Here is a 22,346-nt window from a genome sequence, read left to right on the forward strand (position 1 = left end):
TTATTTTGACCTCTGCTGGCTCTGAAAAGCTCATTTTCAACGTTCAATTCAGAATGTGATAAAACCAGATCCAGCCACTAAAATGCATCATTCTTTTTGTTTTAGACAACATTTCATGCACTGTTAAATATGTTTAAGAAAGTTGCAAGTGAAAATCTATGTCTATGACTGAGTTTGCATTACTGCTTATTTTGACCTCTGCTGGCTCTGAAAAGCTCATTTTCAACGTTCAATTCAGAATGTGATAAAACCAGATCCAGCCACTAAAATGCATCATTCTTTTTGTTTTAGACAACATTTCATGCACTGTTAAATATGTTTAAGAAAGTTGCAAGTGAAAATCTATGTCTATGACTGAGTTTGCATTACTGCTTATTTTGACCTCTGCTGGCTCTGAAAAGCTCATTTTCAACGTTCAATTCAGAATGTGATAAAACCAGATCCAGCCACTAAAATGCATCATTCTTTTTGTTTTAGACAACATTTCATGCACTGTTAAATATGTTTAAGAAAGTTGCAAGTGAAAATCTATGTCTATGACTGAGTTTGCATTACTGCTTATTTTGACCTCTGCTGGCTCTGAAAAGCTCATTTTCAACGTTCAATTCAGAATGTGATAAAACCAGATCCAGCCACTAAAAAGCATTTTCTTTTTGTTTTAGACAACATTTCATGCACTGTTAAATATGTTAAAGCAAGTTGCAAGTGAAAATCTATGTCTATGACTGAGTTTGCATTACTGCTTATTTTGACCTCTGCTGGCTCTGAAAAGCTCATTTTCAACGTTCAATTCAGAATGTGATAAAACCAGATCCAGCCACTAAAATGCATCATTCTTTTTGTTTTAGACAACATTTCATGCACTGTTAAATATGTTTAAGAAAGTTGCAAGTGAAAATCTATGTCTATGACTGAGTTTGCATTACTGCTTATTTTGACCTCTGCTGGCTCTGAAAAGCTCATTTTCAACGTTCAATTCAGAATGTGATAAAACCAGATCCAGCCACTAAAATGCATCATTCTTTTTGTTTTAGACAACATTTCATGCACTGTTAAATATGTTTAAGAAAGTTGCAAGTGAAAATCTATGTCTATGACTGAGTTTGCATTACTGCTTATTTTGACCTCTGCTGGCTCTGAAAAGCTCATTTTCAACGTTCAATTCAGAATGTGATAAAACCAGATCCAGCCACTAAAATGCATCATTCTTTTTGTTTTAGACAACATTTCATGCACTGTTAAATATGTTTAAGAAAGTTGCAAGTGAAAATCTATGTCTATGACTGAGTTTGCATTACTGCTTATTTTGACCTCTGCTGGCTCTGAAAAGCTCATTTTCAACGTTCAATTCAGAATGTGATAAAACCAGATCCAGCCACTAAAAAGCATTTTCTTTTTGTTTTAGACAACATTTCATGCACTGTTAAATATGTTAAAGCAAGTTGCAAGTGAAAATCTATGTCTATGACTGAGTTTGCATTACTGCTTATTTTGACCTCTGCTGGCTCTGAAAAGCTCATTTTCAACGTTCAATTCAGAATGTGATAAAACCAGATCCAGCCACTAAAATGCATCATTCTTTTTGTTTTAGACAACATTTCATGCACTGTTAAATATGTTTAAGAAAGTTGCAAGTGAAAATCTATGTCTATGACTGAGTTTGCATTACTGCTTATTTTGACCTCTGCTGGCTCTGAAAAGCTCATTTTCAACGTTCAATTCAGAATGTGATAAAACCAGATCCAGCTACTAAAATGCATCATTCTTTTTGTGTTAGACAACATTTCATGCACTGTTAAACATGTTAAAGCAAGTTGCAAGTGAAAATCTATGTCTCTGACTGAGTTTGCATTACTGCTTATTTTGACCTCTGCTGGCTCTGAAAAGCTCATTTTCAACGTTCAATTCAGAATGTGATAAAACCAGATCCAGCCACTAAAATGCATCATTCTTTTTGTTTTAGACAACATTTCATGCACTGTTAAATATGTTTAAGAAAGTTGCAAGTGAAAATCTATGTCTATGACTGAGTTTGCATTACTGCTTATTTTGACCTCTCCTGGGGCTCTGAAAAGCTCATTTTCAACATTCAATTCAGAATGTGATAAAACCAGATCCAGCCACTAAAATGCATCATTCTTTTTGTTTTAGACAACATTTCATGCACTGTTAAATATGTTTAAGAAAGTTGCAAGTGAAAATCTATGTCTATGACTGAGTTTGCATTACTGCTTATTTTGACCTCTGCTGGCTCTGAAAAGCTCATTTTCAACGTTCAATTCAGAATGTGATAAAACCAGATCCAGCCACTAAAATGCATCATTCTTTTTGTTTTAGACAACATTTCATGCACTGTTAAATATGTTTAAGAAAGTTGCAAGTGAAAATCTATGTCTCTGACTGAGTTTGCATTACTGCTTATTTTGACCTCTGCTGGCTCTGAAAAGCTCATTTTTAAAGTTCAATTCAGAATGTGATAAAACCAGATCCAGCCACTAAAATGCATCATTCTTTTTGTTTTAGACAACATTTCTTGCACTGTTAAATATGTTTAAGAAAGTTGCAAGTGAAAATCTATGTCTATGACTGTGTTTGCATTACTGCTTATTTTGACCTCTGCTGGCTCTGAAAAGCTCATTTTCAACGTTCAATTCAGAATTTGATAAAACCAGATCCAGCCACAAAAAAGCATTTTATTTTTGTTGTAGACAACATTCCATGCACTGTTAAACATGTTAAAGCAAGTTGCAAGTGAAAATCTATGTCTATGACTGAGTTTGCATTACTGCTTATTTTGACCTCTGCTGGCTCTGAAAAGCTCATTTTCAACGTTCAATTCAGAATGTGATAAAACCAGATCCAGCTACTAAAATGCATCATTCTTTTTGTTTTAGACAACATTTCATGCACTGTTAAACATGTTAAAGCAAGTTGCAAGTGAAAATCTATGTCTATGACTGAGTTTGCATTACTGCTTATTTTGACCTCTGCTGGCTCTGAAAAGCTAATTTTCAACGTTCAATTCAGAATTTGATAAAACCAGATCCAGCCACAAAAAAGCATTTTATTTTTGTTTTAGACAACATTCCATGCACTGTTAAACATGTTAAAGCAAGTTGCAAGTGAAAATCTATGTCTATGACTGAGTTTGCATTACTGCTTATTTTGACCTCTGCTGGCTCTGAAAAGCTCATTTTCAACGTTCAATTCAGAATGTGATAAAACCAGATCCAGCCACTAAAATGCATCATTCTTTTTGTTTTAGACAACATTTCATGCACTGTTAAATATGTTTAAGAAAGTTGCAAGTGAAAATCTATGTCTGTGACTGAGTTTGCATTACTGCTTATTTTGACCTCTGCTGGCTCTGAAAAGCTCATTTTCAACGTTCAATTCAGAATGTGATAAAACCAGATCCAGCCACTAAAAAGCATTTTCTTTTTGTTTTAGACAACATTTCATGCACTGTTAAACATGTTAAAGAAAGTTGCAAGTGAAAATCTATGTCTCTGACTGAGTTTGCATTACTGCTTATTTTGACCTCTGCTGGCTCTGAAAAGCTCATTTTCAACGTTCAATTCAGAATGTGATAAAACCAGATCCAGCCACTAAAATGCATCATTCTTTTTGTTTTAGACAACATTTCATGCACTGTTAAATATGTTTAAGAAAGTTGCAAGTGAAAATCTATGTCTATGACTGAGTTTGCATTACTGCTTATTTTGACCTCTGCTGGCTCTGAAAAGCTCATTTTCAACGTTCAATTCAGAATGTGATAAAACCAGATCCAGCCACTAAAATGCATCATTCTTTTTGTTTTAGACAACATTTCATGCACTGTTAAATATGTTTAAGAAAGTTGCAAGTGAAAATCTATGTCTATGACTGAGTGTGCATTACTGCTTATTTTGACCTCTGCTGGCTCTGAAAAGCTCATTTTCAACGTTCAATTCAGAATGTGATAAAACCAGATCCAGCCACTAAAATGCATCATTCTTTTTGTTTTAGACAACATTTCATGCACTGTTAAATATGTTTAAGAAAGTTGCAAGTGAAAATCTATGTCTATGACTGAGTTTGCATTACTGCTTATTTTGACCTCTGCTGGCTCTGAAAAGCTCAATTTCAACGTTCAATTCAGAATGTGATAAAACCAGATCCAGCCACTAAAAAGCATTTTCTTTTTGTTTTAGACAACATTTCATGCACTGTTAAACATGTTAAAGAAAGTTGCAAGTGAAAATCTATGTCTCTGACTGAGTTTGCATTACTGCTTATTTTGACCTCTGCTGGCTCTGAAAAGCTCATTTTCAACGTTCAATTCAGAATGTGATAAAACCAGATCCAGCCACTAAAATGCATCATTCTTTTTGTTTTAGACAACATTTCATGCACTGTTAAATATGTTTAAGAAAGTTGCAAGTGAAAATCTATGTCTATGACTGAGTTTGCATTACTGCTTATTTTGACCTCTGCTGGCTCTGAAAAGCTCATTTTCAACGTTCAATTCAGAATGTGATAAAACCAGATCCAGCCACTAAAATGCATCATTCTTTTTGTTTTAGACAACATTTCATGCACTGTTAAATATGTTTAAGAAAGTTGCAAGTGAAAATCTATGTCTCTGACTGAGTTTGCATTACTGCTTATTTTGACCTCTGCTGGCTCTGAAAAGCTCATTTTTAAAGTTCAATTCAGAATGTGATAAAACCAGATCCAGCCACTAAAATGCATCATTCTTTTTGTTTTAGACAACATTTCTTGCACTGTTAAATATGTTTAAGAAAGTTGCAAGTGAAAATCTATGTCTATGACTGAGTTTGCATTACTGCTTATTTTGACCTCTGCTGGCTCTGTAAAGCTCATTTTCAACATTCAATTCAGAATGTGATAAAACCAGATCCAGCCACTAAAATGCATCATTCTTTTTGTTTTAGACAACATTTCATGCACTGTTAAATATGTTTAAGAAAGTTGCAAGTGAAAATCTATGTCTATGACTGAGTTTGCATTACTGCTTATTTTGACCTCTGCTGGCTCTGAAAAGCTCATTTTCAACGTTCAATTCAGAATGTGATAAAACCAGATCCAGCCACTAAAAAGCATTTTCTTTTTGTTTTAGACAACATTCATGCACTGATAAACATGTTAAAGCAAGTTGCAAGTGAAAATCTATGTCTATGACTGATATTGCATTACTGCTTATTTTGACCTCTGCTGGCTCTGAAAAGCTCATTTTCAACGTTCAATTCAGAATGTGATAAAACCAGATCCAGCCACAAAAAAGCATTTTATTTTTGTTTTAGACAACATTCCATGCACTGTTAAACATGTTAAAGCAAGTTGCAAGTGAAAATCTATGTCTATGACTGAGTTTGCATTACTGCTTATTTTGACCTCTGCTGGCTCTGAAAAGCTCATTTTCAACGTTCAATTCAGAATGTGATAAAACCAGATCCAGCCACTAAAATGCATCATTCTTTTTGTTTTAGACAACATTTCATGCACTGTTAAATATGTTTAAGAAAGTTGCAAGTGAAAATCTATGTCTATGACTGAGTTTGCATTACTGCTTATTTTGACCTCTGCTGGCTCTGAAAAGCTCATTTTCAACGTTCAATTCAGAATTTGATAAAACCAGATCCAGCCACAAAAAAGCATTTTATTTTTATTTTAGACAACATTCCATGCACTGTTAAACATGTTAAAGCAAGTTGCAAGTGAAAATCTATGTCTATGACTGAGTTTGCATTACTGCTTATTTTGACCTCTGCTGGCTCTGAAAAGCTCATTTTCAACGTTCAATTCAGAATGTGATAAAACCAGATCCAGCCACTAAAATGCATCATTCTTTTTGTTTTAGACAACATTTCATGCACTGTTAAATATGTTTAAGAAAGTTGCAAGTGAAAATCTATGTCTCTGACTGAGTTTGCATTACTGCTTATTTTGACTTCTGCTGGCTCTGAAAAGCTCATTTTTAAATTTCAATTCAGAATGTGATAAAACCAGATCCAGCCACTAAAATGCATCATTCTTTTTGTTTTAGACAACATTTCTTGCACTGTTAAATATGTTTAAGAAAGTTGCAAGTGAAACTCTATGTCTCTGACTGAGTTTGCATTACTGCTTATTTTGACCTCTGCTGGCTCTGAAAAGCTCATTTTCAACGTTCAATTCAGAATGTGATAAAACCAGATCCAGCCACTAAAATGCATCATTCTTTTTGTTTTAGACAACATTTCATGCACTGTTAAATATGTTTAAGAAAGTTGCAAGTGAAAATCTATGTCTCTGACTCAGTTTGCATTACTGCTTATTTTGACCTCTGCTGGCTCTGAAAAGCTCATTTTCAACGTTCAATTCAGAATGTGATAAAACCAGATCCAGCCACTAAAATGCATCATTCTTTTTGTTTTAGACAACATTTTTTTGCACTGTTAAATATGTTTAAGAAAGTTGCAAGTGAAAATCTATGTCTATGACTGAGTTTGCATTACTGCTTATTTTGACCTCTGCTTGCTCTGAAAAGCTCATTTTTCACGTTCAATTCAGAATGTGATAAAACCAGATCCAGCCACTAAAATGCATCATTCTTTTTGTTTTAGACAACATTTCATGCACTGTTAAATATGTTTAAGAAAGTTGCAAGTGAAAATCTATGTCTATGACTGAGTTTGCATTACTGCTTATTTTGACCTCTGCTGGCTCTGAAAAGCTCATTTTCAACGTTCAATTCAGAATGTGATAAAACCAGATCCAGCCACTAAAAAGCATTTTATTTTTGTTTTAGACAACATTCCATGCACTGTTAAACATGTTAAAGCAAGTTGCAAGTGAAAATCTATGTCTATAACTGAGTTTGCATTACTGCTTATTTTGACCTCTGCTGGCTCTGAAAAGCTCATTTTCAACGTTCAATTCAGAATGTGATAAAACCAGATCCAGCCACTAAAATGCATCATTCGTTTTGTTTTAGACAACATTTCATGCACTGTTAAATATGTTTAAGAAAGTTGCAAGTGAAAATCTATGTCTATGACTGAGTTTGCATTACTGCTTATTTTGACCTCTGCTGGCTCTGAAAAGCTCATTTTCAACGTTCAATTCAGAATGTGATAAAACCAGTTCCAGCCACTAAAAAGCATTTTATTTTTGTTTTAGACAACATTCCATGCACTGTTAAACATGTTAAAGCAAGTTGCAAGTGAAAATCTATGTCTATGACTGAGTTTGCATTACTGCTTATTTTGACCTCTGCTGGCTCTGAAAAGCTCATTTTCAACGTTCAATTCAGAATTTGATAAAACCAGATCCAGCCACAAAAAAGCATTTTATTTTTGTTTTAGACACCATTCCATGCACTGTTAAACATGTTACAGCAAGTTGCAAGTGAAAATCTATGTCTATGACTGAGTTTGCATTACTGCTTATTTTGACCTCTGCTGGCTCTGAAAAGCTCATTTTCAACGTTCAATTCAGAATGTGATAAAACCAGATCCAGCCACTAAAATGCATCATTCTTTTTGTCTTAGACAACATTTCATGCACTGTTAAATATGTTTAAGAAAGTTGCAAGTGAAAATCTATGTCTGTGACTGAGTTTGCATTACTGCTTATTTTGACCTCTGCTGGCTCTGAAAAGCTCATTTTCAACGTTCAATTCAGAATGTGATAAAACCAGTTCCAGCCACTAAAAAGCATTTTCTTTTTGTTTTAGACAACATTCCATGCACTGTTAAACATGTTAAAGCAAGTTGCAAGTGAAAATCTATGTCTATGACTGAGTTTGCATTACTGCTTATTTTGACCTCTGCTGGCTCTGAAAAGCTCATTTTCAACGTTCAATTCAGAATGTGATAAAACCAGATCCAGCTACTAAAATGCATCATTCTTTTTGTTTTAGACAACATTTCATGCACTGTTAAACATGTTAAAGCAAGTTGCAAGTGAAAATCTATGTCTATGACTGAGTTTGCATTACTGCTTATTTTGACCTCTGCTGGCTCTGAAAAGCTCATTTTCAACGTTCAATTCAGAATTTGATAAAACCAGATCCAGCCACAAAAAAGCATTTTATTTTTGTTTTAGACAACATTCCATGCACTGTTAAACATGTTAAAGCAAGTTGCAAGTGAAAATCTATGTCTATGACTGAGTTTGCATTACTGCTTATTTTGACCTCTGCTGGCTCTGAAAAGCTCATTTTCAACGTTCAATTCAGAATGTGATAAAACCAGATCCAGCCACTAAAATGCATCATTCTTTTTGTTTTAGACAACATTTCATGCACTGTTAAATATGTTTAAGAAAGTTGCAAGTGAAAATCTATGTCTGTGACTGAGTTTGCATTACTGCTTATTTTGACCTCTGCTGGCTCTGAAAAGCTCATTTTCAACGTTCAATTCAGAATGTGATAAAACCAGATCCAGCCACTAAAAAGCATTTTCTTTTTGTTTTAGACAACATTTCATGCACTGTTAAATATGTTTAAGAAAGTTGCAAGTGAAAATCTATGTCTGTGACTGAGTTTGCATTACTGCTTATTTTGACCTCTGCTGGCTCTGAAAAGCTCATTTTCAACGTTCAATTCAGAATGTGATAAAACCAGATCCAGCCACTAAAAAGCATTTTCTTTTTGTTTTAGACAACATTTCATGCACTGTTAAACATGTTAAAGAAAGTTGCAAGTGAAAATCTATGTCTCTGACTGAGTTTGCATTACTGCTTATTTTGACCTCTGCTGGCTCTGAAAAGCTCATTTTCAACGTTCAATTCAGAATGTGATAAAACCAGATCCAGCCACTAAAATGCATCATTCTTTTTGTTTTAGACAACATTTCATGCACTGTTAAATATGTTTAAGAAAGTTGCAAGTGAAAATCTATGTCTATGACTGAGTTTGCATTACTGCTTATTTTGACCTCTGCTGGCTCTGAAAAGCTCATTTTCAACGTTCAATTCAGAATGTGATAAAACCAGATCCAGCCACTAAAATGCATCATTCTTTTTGTTTTAGACAACATTTCATGCACTGTTAAATATGTTTAAGAAAGTTGCAAGTGAAAATCTATGTCTATGACTGAGTTTGCATTACTGCTTATTTTGACCTCTGCTGGCTCTGAAAAGCTCATTTTCAACGTTCAATTCAGAATGTGATAAAACCAGATCCAGCCACTAAAATGCATCATTCTTTTTGTTTTAGACAACATTTCATGCACTGTTAAATATGTTTAAGAAAGTTGCAAGTGAAAATCTATGTCTATGACTGAGTTTGCATTACTGCTTATTTTGACCTCTGCTGGCTCTGAAAAGCTCAATTTCAACGTTCAATTCAGAATGTGATAAAACCAGATCCAGCCACTAAAAAGCATTTTCTTTTTGTTTTAGACAACATTTCATGCACTGTTAAACATGTTAAAGAAAGTTGCAAGTGAAAATCTATGTCTCTGACTGAGTTTGCATTACTGCTTATTTTGACCTCTGCTGGCTCTGAAAAGCTCATTTTCAACGTTCAATTCAGAATGTGATAAAACCAGATCCAGCCACTAAAATGCATCATTCTTTTTGTTTTAGACAAGATTTCATGCACTGTTAAATATGTTTAAGAAAGTTGCAAGTGAAAATCTATGTCTATGACTGAGTTTGCATTACTGCTTATTTTGACCTCTGCTGGCTCTGAAAAGCTCATTTTCAACGTTCAATTCAGAATGTGATAAAACCAGATCCAGCCACTAAAATGCATCATTCTTTTTGTTTTAGACAACATTTCATGCACTGTTAAATATGTTTAAGAAAGTTGCAAGTGAAAATCTATGTCTATGACTGAGTTTGCATTACTGCTTATTTTGACCTCTGCTGGCTCTGAAAAGCTAATTTTCAACGTTTAATTCAGAATGTGATAAAACCAGATCCAGCCACTAAAATGCATCATTCGTTTTGTTTTAGACAACATTTCATGCACTGTTAAGTATGTTTAAGAAAGTTGCAAGTGAAAATCTATGTCTATGACTGAGTTTGCATTACTGCTTATTTTGACCTCTGCTGGCTCTGAAAAGCTCATTTTCAACGTTCAATTCAGAATGTGATAAAACCAGATCCAGCCACTAAAATGCATCATTCTTTTTGTTTTAGACAACATTTCATGCACTGTTAAATATGTTTAAGAAAGTTGCAAGTGAAAATCTATGTCTATGACTGAGTTTGCATTACTGCTTATTTTGACCTCTGCTGGCTCTGAAAAGCTCATTTTCAACGTTCAATTCAGAATGTGATAAAACCAGATCCAGCCACTAAAATGCATCATTCTTTTTGTTTTAGACAACATTTCATGCACTGTTAAATATGTTTAAGAAAGTTGCAAGTGAAAATCTATGTCTATGACTGAGTTTGCATTACTGCTTATTTTGACCTCTGCTGGCTCTGAAAAGCTCATTTTCAACGTTCAATTCAGAATGTGATAAAACCAGATCCAGCCACTAAAATGCATCATTCTTTTTGTTTTAGACAACATTTCATGCACTGTTAAATATGTTTAAGAAAGTTGCAAGTGAAAATCTATGTCTATGACTGAGTTTGCATTACTGCTTATTTTGACCTCTGCTGGCTCTGAAAAGCTCATTTTCAACGTTCAATTCAGAATGTGATAAAACCAGATCCAGCCACTAAAATGCATCATTCTTTTTGTTTTAGACAACATTTCATGCACTGTTAAATATGTTTAAGAAAGTTGCAAGTGAAAATCTATGTCTATGACTGAGTTTGCATTACTGCTTATTTTGACCTCTGCTGGCTCTGAAAAGCTCATTTTCAACGTTCAATTCAGAATGTGATAAAACCAGATCCAGCCACTAAAATGCATCATTCGTTTTGTTTTAGACAACATTTCATGCACTGTTAAGTATGTTTAAGAAAGTTGCAAGTGAAAATCTATGTCTATGACTGAGTTTGCATTACTGCTTATTTTGACCTCTGCTGGCTCTGAAAAGCTCATTTTCAACGTTCAATTCAGAATGTGATAAAACCAGATCCAGCCACTAAAATGCATCATTCTTTTTGTTTTAGACAACATTTCATGCACTGTTAAATATGTTTAAGAAAGTTGCAAGTGAAAATCTATGTCTATGACTGAGTTTGCATTACTGCTTATTTTGACCTCTGCTGGCTCTGAAAAGCTCAATTTCAACGTTCAATTCAGAATGTGATAAAACCAGATCCAGCCACTAAAAAGCATTTTCTTTTTGTTTTAGACAACATTTCATGCACTGTTAAACATGTTAAAGAAAGTTGCAAGTGAAAATCTATGTCTCTGACTGAGTTTGCATTACTGCTTATTTTGACCTCTGCTGGCTCTGAAAAGCTCATTTTCAACGTTCAATTCAGAATGTGATAAAACCAGATCCAGCCACTAAAATGCATCATTCTTTTTGTTTTAGACAACATTTCATGCACTGTTAAATATGTTTAAGAAAGTTGCAAGTGAAAATCTATGTCTATGACTGAGTTTGCATTACTGCTTATTTTGACCTCTGCTGGCTCTGAAAAGCTCATTTTCAACGTTCAATTCAGAATGTGATAAAACCAGATCCAGCCACTAAAATGCATCATTCTTTTTGTTTTAGACAACATTTCATGCACTGTTAAATATGTTAAAGCAAGTTGCAAGTGAAAATCTATGTCTCTGACTGAGTTTGCATTACTGCTTATTTTGACCTCTGCTGGCTCTGAAAAGCTCATTTTCAACGTTCAATTCAGAATGTGATAAAACCAGATCCAGCCACTAAAATGCATCATTCTTTTTGTTTTAGACAACATTTCATGCACTGTTAAATATGTTTAAGAAAGTTGCAAGTGAAAATCTATGTCTATGACTGAGTTTGCATTACTGCTTATTTTGACCTCTGCTGGCTCTGAAAAGCTCATTTTCAACGTTCAATTCAGAATGTGATAAAACCAGATCCAGCTACTAAAATGCATCATTCTTTTTGTTTTAGACAACATTTCATGCACTGTTAAACATGTTAAAGCAAGTTGCAAGTGAAAATCTATGTCTCTGACTGAGTTTGCATTACTGCTTATTTTGACCTCTGCTGGCTCTGAAAAGCTCATTTTCAACGTTCAATTCAGAATTTGATAAAACCAGATCCAGCCACAAAAAAGCATTTTATTTTTATTTTAGACAACATTCCATGCACTGTTAAACATGTTAAAGCAAGTTGCAAGTGAAAATCTATGTCTATGACTGAGTTTGCATTACTGCTTATTTTGACCTCTGCTGGCTCTGAAAAGCTCATTTTCAACGTTCAATTCAGAATGTGATAAAACCAGATCCAGCCACTAAAATGCATCATTCTTTTTGTTTTAGACAACATTTCATGCACTGTTAAATATGTTTAAGAAAGTTGCAAGTGAAAATCTATGTCTCTGACTGAGTTTGCATTACTGCTTATTTTGACTTCTGCTGGCTCTGAAAAGCTCATTTTTAAATTTCAATTCAGAATGTGATAAAACCAGATCCAGCCACTAAAATGCATCATTCTTTTTGTTTTAGACAACATTTCTTGCACTGTTAAATATGTTTAAGAAAGTTGCAAGTGAAACTCTATGTCTCTGACTGAGTTTGCATTACTGCTTATTTTGACCTCTGCTGGCTCTGAAAAGCTCATTTTCAACGTTCAATTCAGAATGTGATAAAACCAGATCCAGCCACTAAAATGCATCATTCTTTTTGTTTTAGACAACATTTCATGCACTGTTAAATATGTTTAAGAAAGTTGCAAGTGAAAATCTATGTCTCTGACTGAGTTTGCATTACTGCTTATTTTGACCTCTGCTGGCTCTGAAAAGCTCATTTTCAACGTTCAATTCAGAATGTGATAAAACCAGATCCAGCCACTAAAATGCATCATTCTTTTTGTTTTAGACAACATTTTTTTTGCACTGTTAAATATGTTTAAGAAAGTTGCAAGTGAAAATCTATGTCTATGACTGAGTTTGCATTACTGCTTATTTTGACCTCTGCTTGCTCTGAAAAGCTCATTTTTCACGTTCAATTCAGAATGTGATAAAACCAGATCCAGCCACTAAAATGCATCATTCTTTTTGTTTTAGACAACATTTCATGCACTGTTAAATATGTTTAAGAAAGTTGCAAGTGAAAATCTATGTCTATGACTGAGTTTGCATTACTGCTTATTTTGACCTCTGCTGGCTCTGAAAAGCTCATTTTCAACGTTCAATTCAGAATGTGATAAAACCAGATCCAGCCACTAAAAAGCATTTTATTTTTGTTTTAGACAACATTCCATGCACTGTTAAACATGTTAAAGCAAGTTGCAAGTGAAAATCTATGTCTATGACTGAGTTTGCATTACTGCTTATTTTGACCTCTGCTGGCTCTGAAAAGCTCATTTTCAACGTTCAATTCAGAATGTGATAAAACCAGATCCAGCTACTAAAATGCATCATTCTTTTTGTTTTAGACAACATTTCATGCACTGTTAAACATGTTAAAGCAAGTTGCAAGTGAAAATCTATGTCTATGACTGAGTTTGCATTACTGCTTATTTTGACCTCTGCTGGCTCTGAAAAGTTCATTTTCAACGTTCAATTCAGAATGTGATAAAACCAGATCCAGCCACTAAAATGCATCATTCTTTTTGTTTTAGACAACATTTCATGCACTGTTAAATATGTTTAAGAAAGTTGCAAGTGAAAATCTATGTCTATGACTGAGTTTGCATTACTGCTTATTTTGACCTCTGCTGGCTCTGAAAAGCTCATTTTCAACGTTCAATTCAGAATGTGATAAAACCAGATCCAGCCACTAAAAAGCATTTTCTTTTTGTTTTAGACAACATTTCATGCACTGTTAAACATGTTAAAGAAAGTTGCAAGTGAAAATCTATGTCTCTGACTGAGTTTGCATTACTGCTTATTTTGACCTCTGCTGGCTCTGAAAAGCTCATTTTCAACGTTCAATTCAGAATGTGATAAAACCAGATCCAGCCACTAAAATGCATCATTCTTTTTGTTTTAGACAACATTTCATGCACTGTTAAATATGTTTAAGAAAGTTGCAAGTGAAAATCTATGTCTATGACTGAGTTTGCATTACTGCTTATTTTGACCTCTGCTGGCTCTGAAAAGCTCATTTTCAATGTTCAATTCAGAATGTGATAAAACCAGATCCAGCCACTAAAATGCATCATTCTTTTTGTTTTAGACAACATTTCATGCACTGTTAAACATGTTAAAGAAAGTTGCAAGTGAAAATCTATGTCTCTGACTGAGTTTGCATTACTGCTTATTTTGACCTCTGCTGGCTCTGAAAAGCTCATTTTCAACGTTCAATTCAGAATGTGATAAAACCAGATCCAGCCACTAAAATGCATCATTCTTTTTGTTTTAGACAACATTTCATGCACTGTTAAATATGTTTAAGCAAGTTGCAAGTGAAAATCTATGTCTATGACTGAGTTTGCATTACTGCTTATTTTGACCTCTGCTGGCTCTGAAAAGCTCATTTTCAACGTTCAATTCAGAATGTGATAAAACCAGATCCAGCCACTAAAATGCATCATTCTTTTTGTTTTAGACAACATTTCATGCACTGTTAAATATGTTAAAGCAAGTTGCAAGTGAAAATCTATGTCTCTGACTGAGTTTGCATTACTGCTTATTTTGACCTCTGCTGGCTCTGAAAAGCTCATTTTCAACGTTCAATTCAGAATGTGATAAAACCAGATCCAGCCACTAAAATGCATCATTCTTTTTGTTTTAGACAACATTTCATGCACTGTTAAATATGTTTAAGAAAGTTGCAAGTGAAAATCTATGTCTATGACTGAGTTTGCATTACTGCTTATTTTGACCTCTGCTGGCTCTGAAAAGCTCATTTTCAACGTTCAATTCAGAATGTGATAAAACCAGATCCAGCTACTAAAATGCATCATTCTTTTTGTTTTAGACAACATTTCATGCACTGTTAAACATGTTAAAGCAAGTTGCAAGTGAAAATCTATGTCTCTGACTGAGTTTGCATTACTGCTTATTTTGACCTCTGCTGGCTCTGAAAAGCTCATTTTCAACGTTCAATTCAGAATGTGATAAAACCAGATCCAGCCACTAAAATGCATCATTCTTTTTGTTTTAGACAACATTTCATGCACTGTTAAATATGTTTAAGAAAGTTGCAAGTGAAAATCTGTCTATGACTGAGTTTGCATTACTGCTTATTTTGACCTCTGCTGGGGCTCTGAAAAGCTCATTTTCAACGTTCAATTCAGAATGTGATAAAACCAGATCCAGCCACTAAAATGCATCATTCTTTTTGTTTTAGACAACATTTTTATGCACTGTTAAATATGTTTAAGAAAGTTGCAAGTGAAAATCTATGTCTATGACTGAGTTTGCATTACTGCTTATTTTGACCTCTGCTGGCTCTGAAAAGCTCATTTTCAACGTTCAATTCAGAATGTGATAAAACCAGATCCAGCCACTAAAATGCATCATTCTTTTTGTTTTAGACAACATTTCATGCACTGTTAAATATGTTTAAGAAAGTTGCAAGTGAAAATCTATGTCTATGACTGAGTTTGCATTACTGCTTATTTTGACCTCTGCTGGCTCTGAAAAGCTCATTTTCAACGTTCAATTCAGAATGTGATAAAACCAGATCCAGCCACTAAAAAGCATTTTCTTTTTTTTTAGACAACATTTCATGCACTGTTAAACATGTTAAAGCAAGTTGCAAGTGAAAATCTATGTCTATGACTGAGTTTGCATTACTGCTTATTTTGACCTCTGCTGGCTCTGAAAAGCTCATTTTCAACGTTCAATTCAGAATGTGATAAAACCAGATCCAGCCACAAAAAAGCATTTTATTTTTGTTTTAGACAACATTCCATGCACTGTTAAACATGTTAAAGCAAGTTGCAAGTGAAAATCTATGTCTATGACTGAGTTTGCATTACTGCTTATTTTGACCTCTACTGGCTCTGAAAAGCTCATTTTCAACGTTCAATTCAGAATGTGATAAAACCAGATCCAGCCACTAAAATGCATCATTCTTTTTGTTTTAGACAACATTTCATGCACTGTTAAATATGTTTAAGATAGTTGCAAGTGAAAATCTATGTCTATGACTGAGTTTGCATTACTGCTTATTTTGACCTCTGCTGGCTCTGAAAAGCTCATTTTCAACGTTCAATTCAGAATGTGATAAAACCAGATCCAGCCACTAAAATGCATCATTCTTTTTGTTTTAGACAACATTTCATGCACTGTTAAATATGTTTAAGAAAGTTGCAAGTGAAAATCTATGTCTATGACTGAGTTTGCATTACTGCTTATTTTGACCTCTGCTGGCTCTGAAAAGCTCATTTTCAACGTTCAATTCAGAATGTGATAAAACCAGATCCAGCCACTAAAAAGCATTTTCTTTTTTTTTAGACAACAGTTCATGCACTGTTAAACATGTTAAAGCAAGTTGCAAGTGAAAATCTATGTCTATGACTGAGTTTGCATTACTGCTTATTTTGACCTCTGCTGGCTCTGAAAAGCTCATTTTCAACGTTCAATTCAGAATGTGATAAAACCAGATCCAGCCACAAAAAAGCATTTTATTTTTGTTTTAGACAACATTCCATGCACTGTTAAACATGTTAAAGCAAGTTGCAAGTGAAAATCTATGTCTATGACTGAGTTTGCATTACTGCTTATTTTGACCTCTGCTGGCTCTGAAAAGCTCATTTTCAACGTTCAATTCAGAATGTGATAAAACCAGATCCAGCCACTAAAATGCATCATTCTTTTTGTTTTAGACAACATTTCATGCACTGTTAAATATGTTTAAGAAAGTTGCAAGTGAAAATCTATGTCTATGACTGAGTTTGCATTACTGCTTATTTTGACCTCTGCTGGCTCTGAAAAGCTCATTTTCAACGTTCAATTCAGAATGTGATAAAACCAGATCCAGCCACTAAAATGCATCATTCTTTTTGTTTTAGACAACATTTCATGCACTGTTAAATATGTTTAAGAAAGTTGCAAGTGAAAATCTATGTCTCTGACTGAGTTTGCATTACTGCTTATTTTGACCTCTGCTGGCTCTGAAAAGCTCATTTTTAAAGTTCAATTCAGAATGTGATAAAACCAGATCCAGCCACTAAAATGCATCATTCTTTTTGTTTTAGACAACATTTCTTGCACTGTTAAATATGTTTAAGAAAGTTGCAAGTGAAAATCTATGTCTATGACTGAGTTTGCATTACTGCTTATTTTGACCTCTGCTGGCTCTGTAAAGCTCATTTTCAACATTCAATTCAGAATGTGATAAAACCAGATCCAGCCACTAAAATGCATCATTCTTTTTGTTTTAGACAACATTTCATGCACTGTTAAATATGTTTAAGAAAGTTGCAAGTGAAAATCTATGTCTATGACTGAGTTTGCATTACTGCTTATTTTGACCTCTGCTGGCTCTGAAAAGCTCATTTTCAACGTTCAATTCAGAATGTGATAAAACCAGATCCAGCCACTAAAAAGCATTTTCTTTTTGTTTTAGACAACATTTCATGCACTGTTAAACATGTTAAAGCAAGTTGCAAGTGAAAATCTATGTCTATGACTGAGTTTGCATTACTGCTTATTTTGACCTCTGCTGGCTCTGAAAAGCTCATTTTCAACGTTCAATTCAGAATGTGATAAAACCAGATCCAGCCACAAAAAAGCATTTTATTTTTGTTTTAGACAACATTACATGCACTGTTAAACATGTTAAAGCAAGTTGCAAGTGAAAATCTATGTCTATGACTGAGTTTGCATTACTGCTTATTTTGACCTCTGCTGGCTCTGAAAAGCTCATTTTCAACGTTCAATTCAGAATGTGATAAAACCAGATCCAGCTACTAAAATGCATCATTCTTTTTGTTTTAGACAACATTTCATGCACTGTTAAACATGTTAAAGCAAGTTGCAAGTGAAAATCTATGTCTATGACTGAGTTTGCATTACTGCTTATTTTGACCTCTGCTGGCTCTGAAAAGCTCATTTTCAACGTTAAATTCAGAATTTGATAAAACCAGATCCAGCCACAAAAAAGCATTTTATTTTTGTTTTAGACAACATTCCATGCACTGTTAAACATGTTAAAGCAAGTTGCAAGTGAAAATCTATGTCTATGACTGAGTTTGCATTACTGCTTATTTTGACCTCTGCTGGCTCTGAAAAGCTCATTTTCAACGTTCAATTCAGAATGTGATAAAACCAGATCCAGCCACTAAAATGCATCATTCTTTTTGTTTTAGACAACATATCATGCACTGTTAAATATGTTTAAGAAAGTTGCAAGTGAAAATCTATGTCTATGACTGAGTTTGCATTACTGCTTATTTTGACCTCTGCTGGCTCTGAAAAGCTCATTTTCAACGTTCAATTCAGAATGTGATAAAACCAGATCCAGCCACTAAAAAGCATTTTCTTTTTGTTTTAGACAACATTTCATGCACTGTTAAACATGTTAAAGAAAGTTGCAAGTGAAAATCTATGTCTCTGACTGAGTTTGCATTACTGCTTATTTTGACCTCTGCTGGCTCTGAAAAGCTCATTTTCAACGTTCAATTCAGAATGTGATAAAACCAGATCCAGCCACTAAAATGCATCATTCTTTTTGTTTTAGACAACATTTCATGCACTGTTAAATATGTTTAAGAAAGTTGCAAGTGAAAATCTATGTCTATGACTGAGTTTGCATTACTGCTTATTTTGACCTCTGCTGGCTCTGAAAAGCTCATTTTCAACGTTCAATTCAGAATGTGATAAAACCAGATCCAGCTACTAAAATGCATCATTCTTTTTGTTTTAGACAACATTTCATGCACTGTTAAACATGTTAAAGCAAGTTGCAAGTGAAAATCTATGTCTCTGACTGAGTTTGCATTACTGCTTATTTTGACCTCTGCTGGCTCTGAAAAGCTTATTTTTAAAGTTCAATTCAGAATGTGATAAAACCAGATCCAGCCACTAAAATGCATCATTCTTTTTTGTTTTAGACAACATTTCTTGCACTGTTAAATATGTTTAAGAAAGTTGCAAGTGAAAATCTATGTCTATGACTGAGTTTGCATTACTGCTTATTTTGACCTCTGCTGGCTCTGTAAAGCTCATTTTCAACATTCAATTCAGAATGTGATAAAACCAGATCCAGCCACTAAAATGCATCATTCTTTTTGTTTTAGACAACATTTCATGCACTGTTAAATATGTTTAAGAAAGTTGCAAGTGAAAATCTATGTCTATGACTGAGTTTGCATTACTGCTTATTTTGACCTCTGCTAGCTCTGAAAAGCTAATTTTCAACGTTCAATTCAGAATGTGATAAAACCAGATCCAGCCACTAAAAAGCATTTTCTTTTTGTTTTAGACAACATTCATGCACTGATAAACATGTTAAAGCAAGTTGCAAGTGAAAATCTATGTCTATGACTGAGTTTGCATTACTGCTTATTTTGACCTCTGCTGGCTCTGAAAAGCTCATTTTCAACGTTCAATTCAGAATGTGATAAAACCAGATCCAGCCACAAAAAAGCATTTTATTTTTGTTTTAGACAACATTCCATGCACTGTTAAACATGTTAAAGCAAGTTGCAAGTGAAAATCTATGTCTATGACTGAGTTTGCATTACTGCTTATTTTGACCTCTGCTGGCTCTGAAAAGCTCATTTTCAACGTTCAATTCAGAATGTGATAAAACCAGATCCAGCCACTAAAATGCATCATTCTTTTTGTTTTAGACAACATTTCATGCACTGTTAAATATGTTTAAGAAAGTTGCAAGTGAAAATCTATGTCTATGACTGAGTTTGCATTACTGCTTATTTTGACCTCTGCTGGCTCTGAAAAGCTCATTTTCAACGTTCAATTCAGAATTTGATAAAACCAGATCCAGCCACAAAAAAGCATTTTCTTTTTGTTTTAGACAACATTTCATGCACTGTTAAACATGTTAAAGCAAGTTGCAAGTGAAAATCTATGTCTCTGACTGAGTTTGCATTACTGCTTATTTTGACCTCTGCTGGCTCTGAAAAGCTCATTTTCAACGTTCAATTCAGAATGTGATAAAACCAGATCCAGCCACTAAAATGCATCATTCTTTTTGTTTTAGACAACATTTTTTTGCACTGTTAAATATGTTTAAGAAAGTTGCAAGTGAAAATCTATGTCTATGACTGAGTTTGCATTACTGCTTATTTTGACCTCTGCTTGCTCTGAAAAGCTCATTTTTCACGTTCAATTCAGAATGTGATAAAACCAGATCCAGCCACTAAAATGCATCATTCTTTTTGTTTTAGACAACATTTCATGCACTGTTAAATATGTTTAAGAAAGTTGCAAGTGAAAATCTATGTCTATGACTGAGTTTGCATTACTGCTTATTTTGACCTCTGCTGGCTCTGAAAAGCTCATTTTCAACGTTCAATTCAGAATGTGATAAAACCAGATCCAGCTACTAAAATGCATCATTCTTTTTGTTTTAGACAACATTTCATGCACTGTTAAACATGTTAAAGCAAGTTGCAAGTGAAAATCTATGTCTCTGACTGAGTTTGCATTACTGCTTATTTTGACCTCTGCTGGCTCTGAAAAGCTCATTTTTAAAGTTCAATTCAGAATGTGATAAAACCAGATCCAGCCACTAAAATGCATCATTCTTTTTGTTTTAGACAACATTTCTTGCACTGTTAAATATGTTTAAGAAAGTTGCAAGTGAAAATCTATGTCTATGACTGAGTTTGCATTACTGCTTATTTTGACCTCTGCTGGCTCTGTAAAGCTCATTTTCAACATTCAATTCAGAATGTGATAAAACCAGATCCAGCCACTAAAATGCATCATTCTTTTTGTTTTAGACAACATTTCATGCACTGTTAAATATGTTTAAGAAAGTTGCAAGTGAAAATCTATGTCTATGACTGAGTTTGCATTACTGCTTATTTTGACCTCTGCTGGCTCTGAAAAGCTCATTTTCAACGTTCAATTCAGAATGTGATAAAACCAGATCCAGCCACTAAAAAGCATTTTCTTTTTGTTTTAGACAACATTCATGCACTGATAAACATGTTAAAGCAAGTTGCAAGTGAAAATCTATGTCTATGACTGAGTTTGCATTACTGCTTATTTTGACCTCTGCTGGCTCTGAAAAGCTCATTTTCAATGTTCAATTCAGAATGTGATAAAACCAGATCCAGCCACAAAAAAGCATTTTATTTTTGTTTTAGACAACATTCCATGCACTGTTAAACATGTTAAAGCAAGTTGCAAGTGAAAATCTATGTCTATGACTGAGTTTGCATTACTGCTTATTTTGACCTCTGCTGGCTCTGAAAAGCTCATTTTCAACGTTCAATTCAGAATGTGATAAAACCAGATCCAGCCACTAAAATGCATCATTCTTTTTGTTTTAGACAACATTTCATGCACTGTTAAATATGTTTAAGAAAGTTGCAAGTGAAAATCTATGTCTATGACTGAGTTTGCATTACTGCTTATTTTGACCTCTGCTGGCTCTGAAAAGCTCATTTTCAACGTTCAATTCAGAATTTGATAAAACCAGATCCAGCCACAAAAAAGCATTTTCTTTTTGTTTTAGACAACATTTCATGCACTGTTAAACATGTTAAAGCAAGTTGCAAGTGAAAATCTATGTCTCTGACTGAGTTTGCATTACTGCTTATTTTGACCTCTGCTGGCTCTGAAAAGCTCATTTTCAACGTTCAATTCAGAATGTGATAAAACCAGATCCAGCCACTAAAATGCATCATTCTTTTTGTTTTAGACAACATTTTTTTGCACTGTTAAATATGTTTAAGAAAGTTGCAAGTGAAAATCTATGTCTATGACTGAGTTTGCATTACTGCTTATTTTGACCTCTGCTTGCTCTGAAAAGCTCATTTTTCACGTTCAATTCAGAATGTGATAAAACCAGATCCAGCCACTAAAATGCATCATTCTTTTTGTTTTAGACAACATTTCATGCACTGTTAAATATGTTTAAGAAAGTTGCAAGTGAAAATCTATGTCTATGACTGAGTTTGCATTACTGCTTATTTTGACCTCTGCTGGCTCTGAAAAGCTCATTTTCAACGTTCAATTCAGAATGTGATAAAACCAGATCCAGCTACTAAAATGCATCATTCTTTTTGTTTTAGACAACATTTCATGCACTGTTAAACATGTTAAAGCAAGTTGCAAGTGAAAATCTATGTCTCTGACTGAGTTTGCATTACTGCTTATTTTGACCTCTGCTGGCTCTGAAAAGCTCATTTTTAAAGTTCAATTCAGAATGT

Source organism: Danio rerio, chromosome 14, assembly GCF_049306965.1.
Source record: "Danio rerio strain Tuebingen ecotype United States chromosome 14, GRCz12tu, whole genome shotgun sequence".
Classification (NCBI taxonomy): Eukaryota; Metazoa; Chordata; class Actinopteri; order Cypriniformes; family Danionidae; genus Danio; species Danio rerio.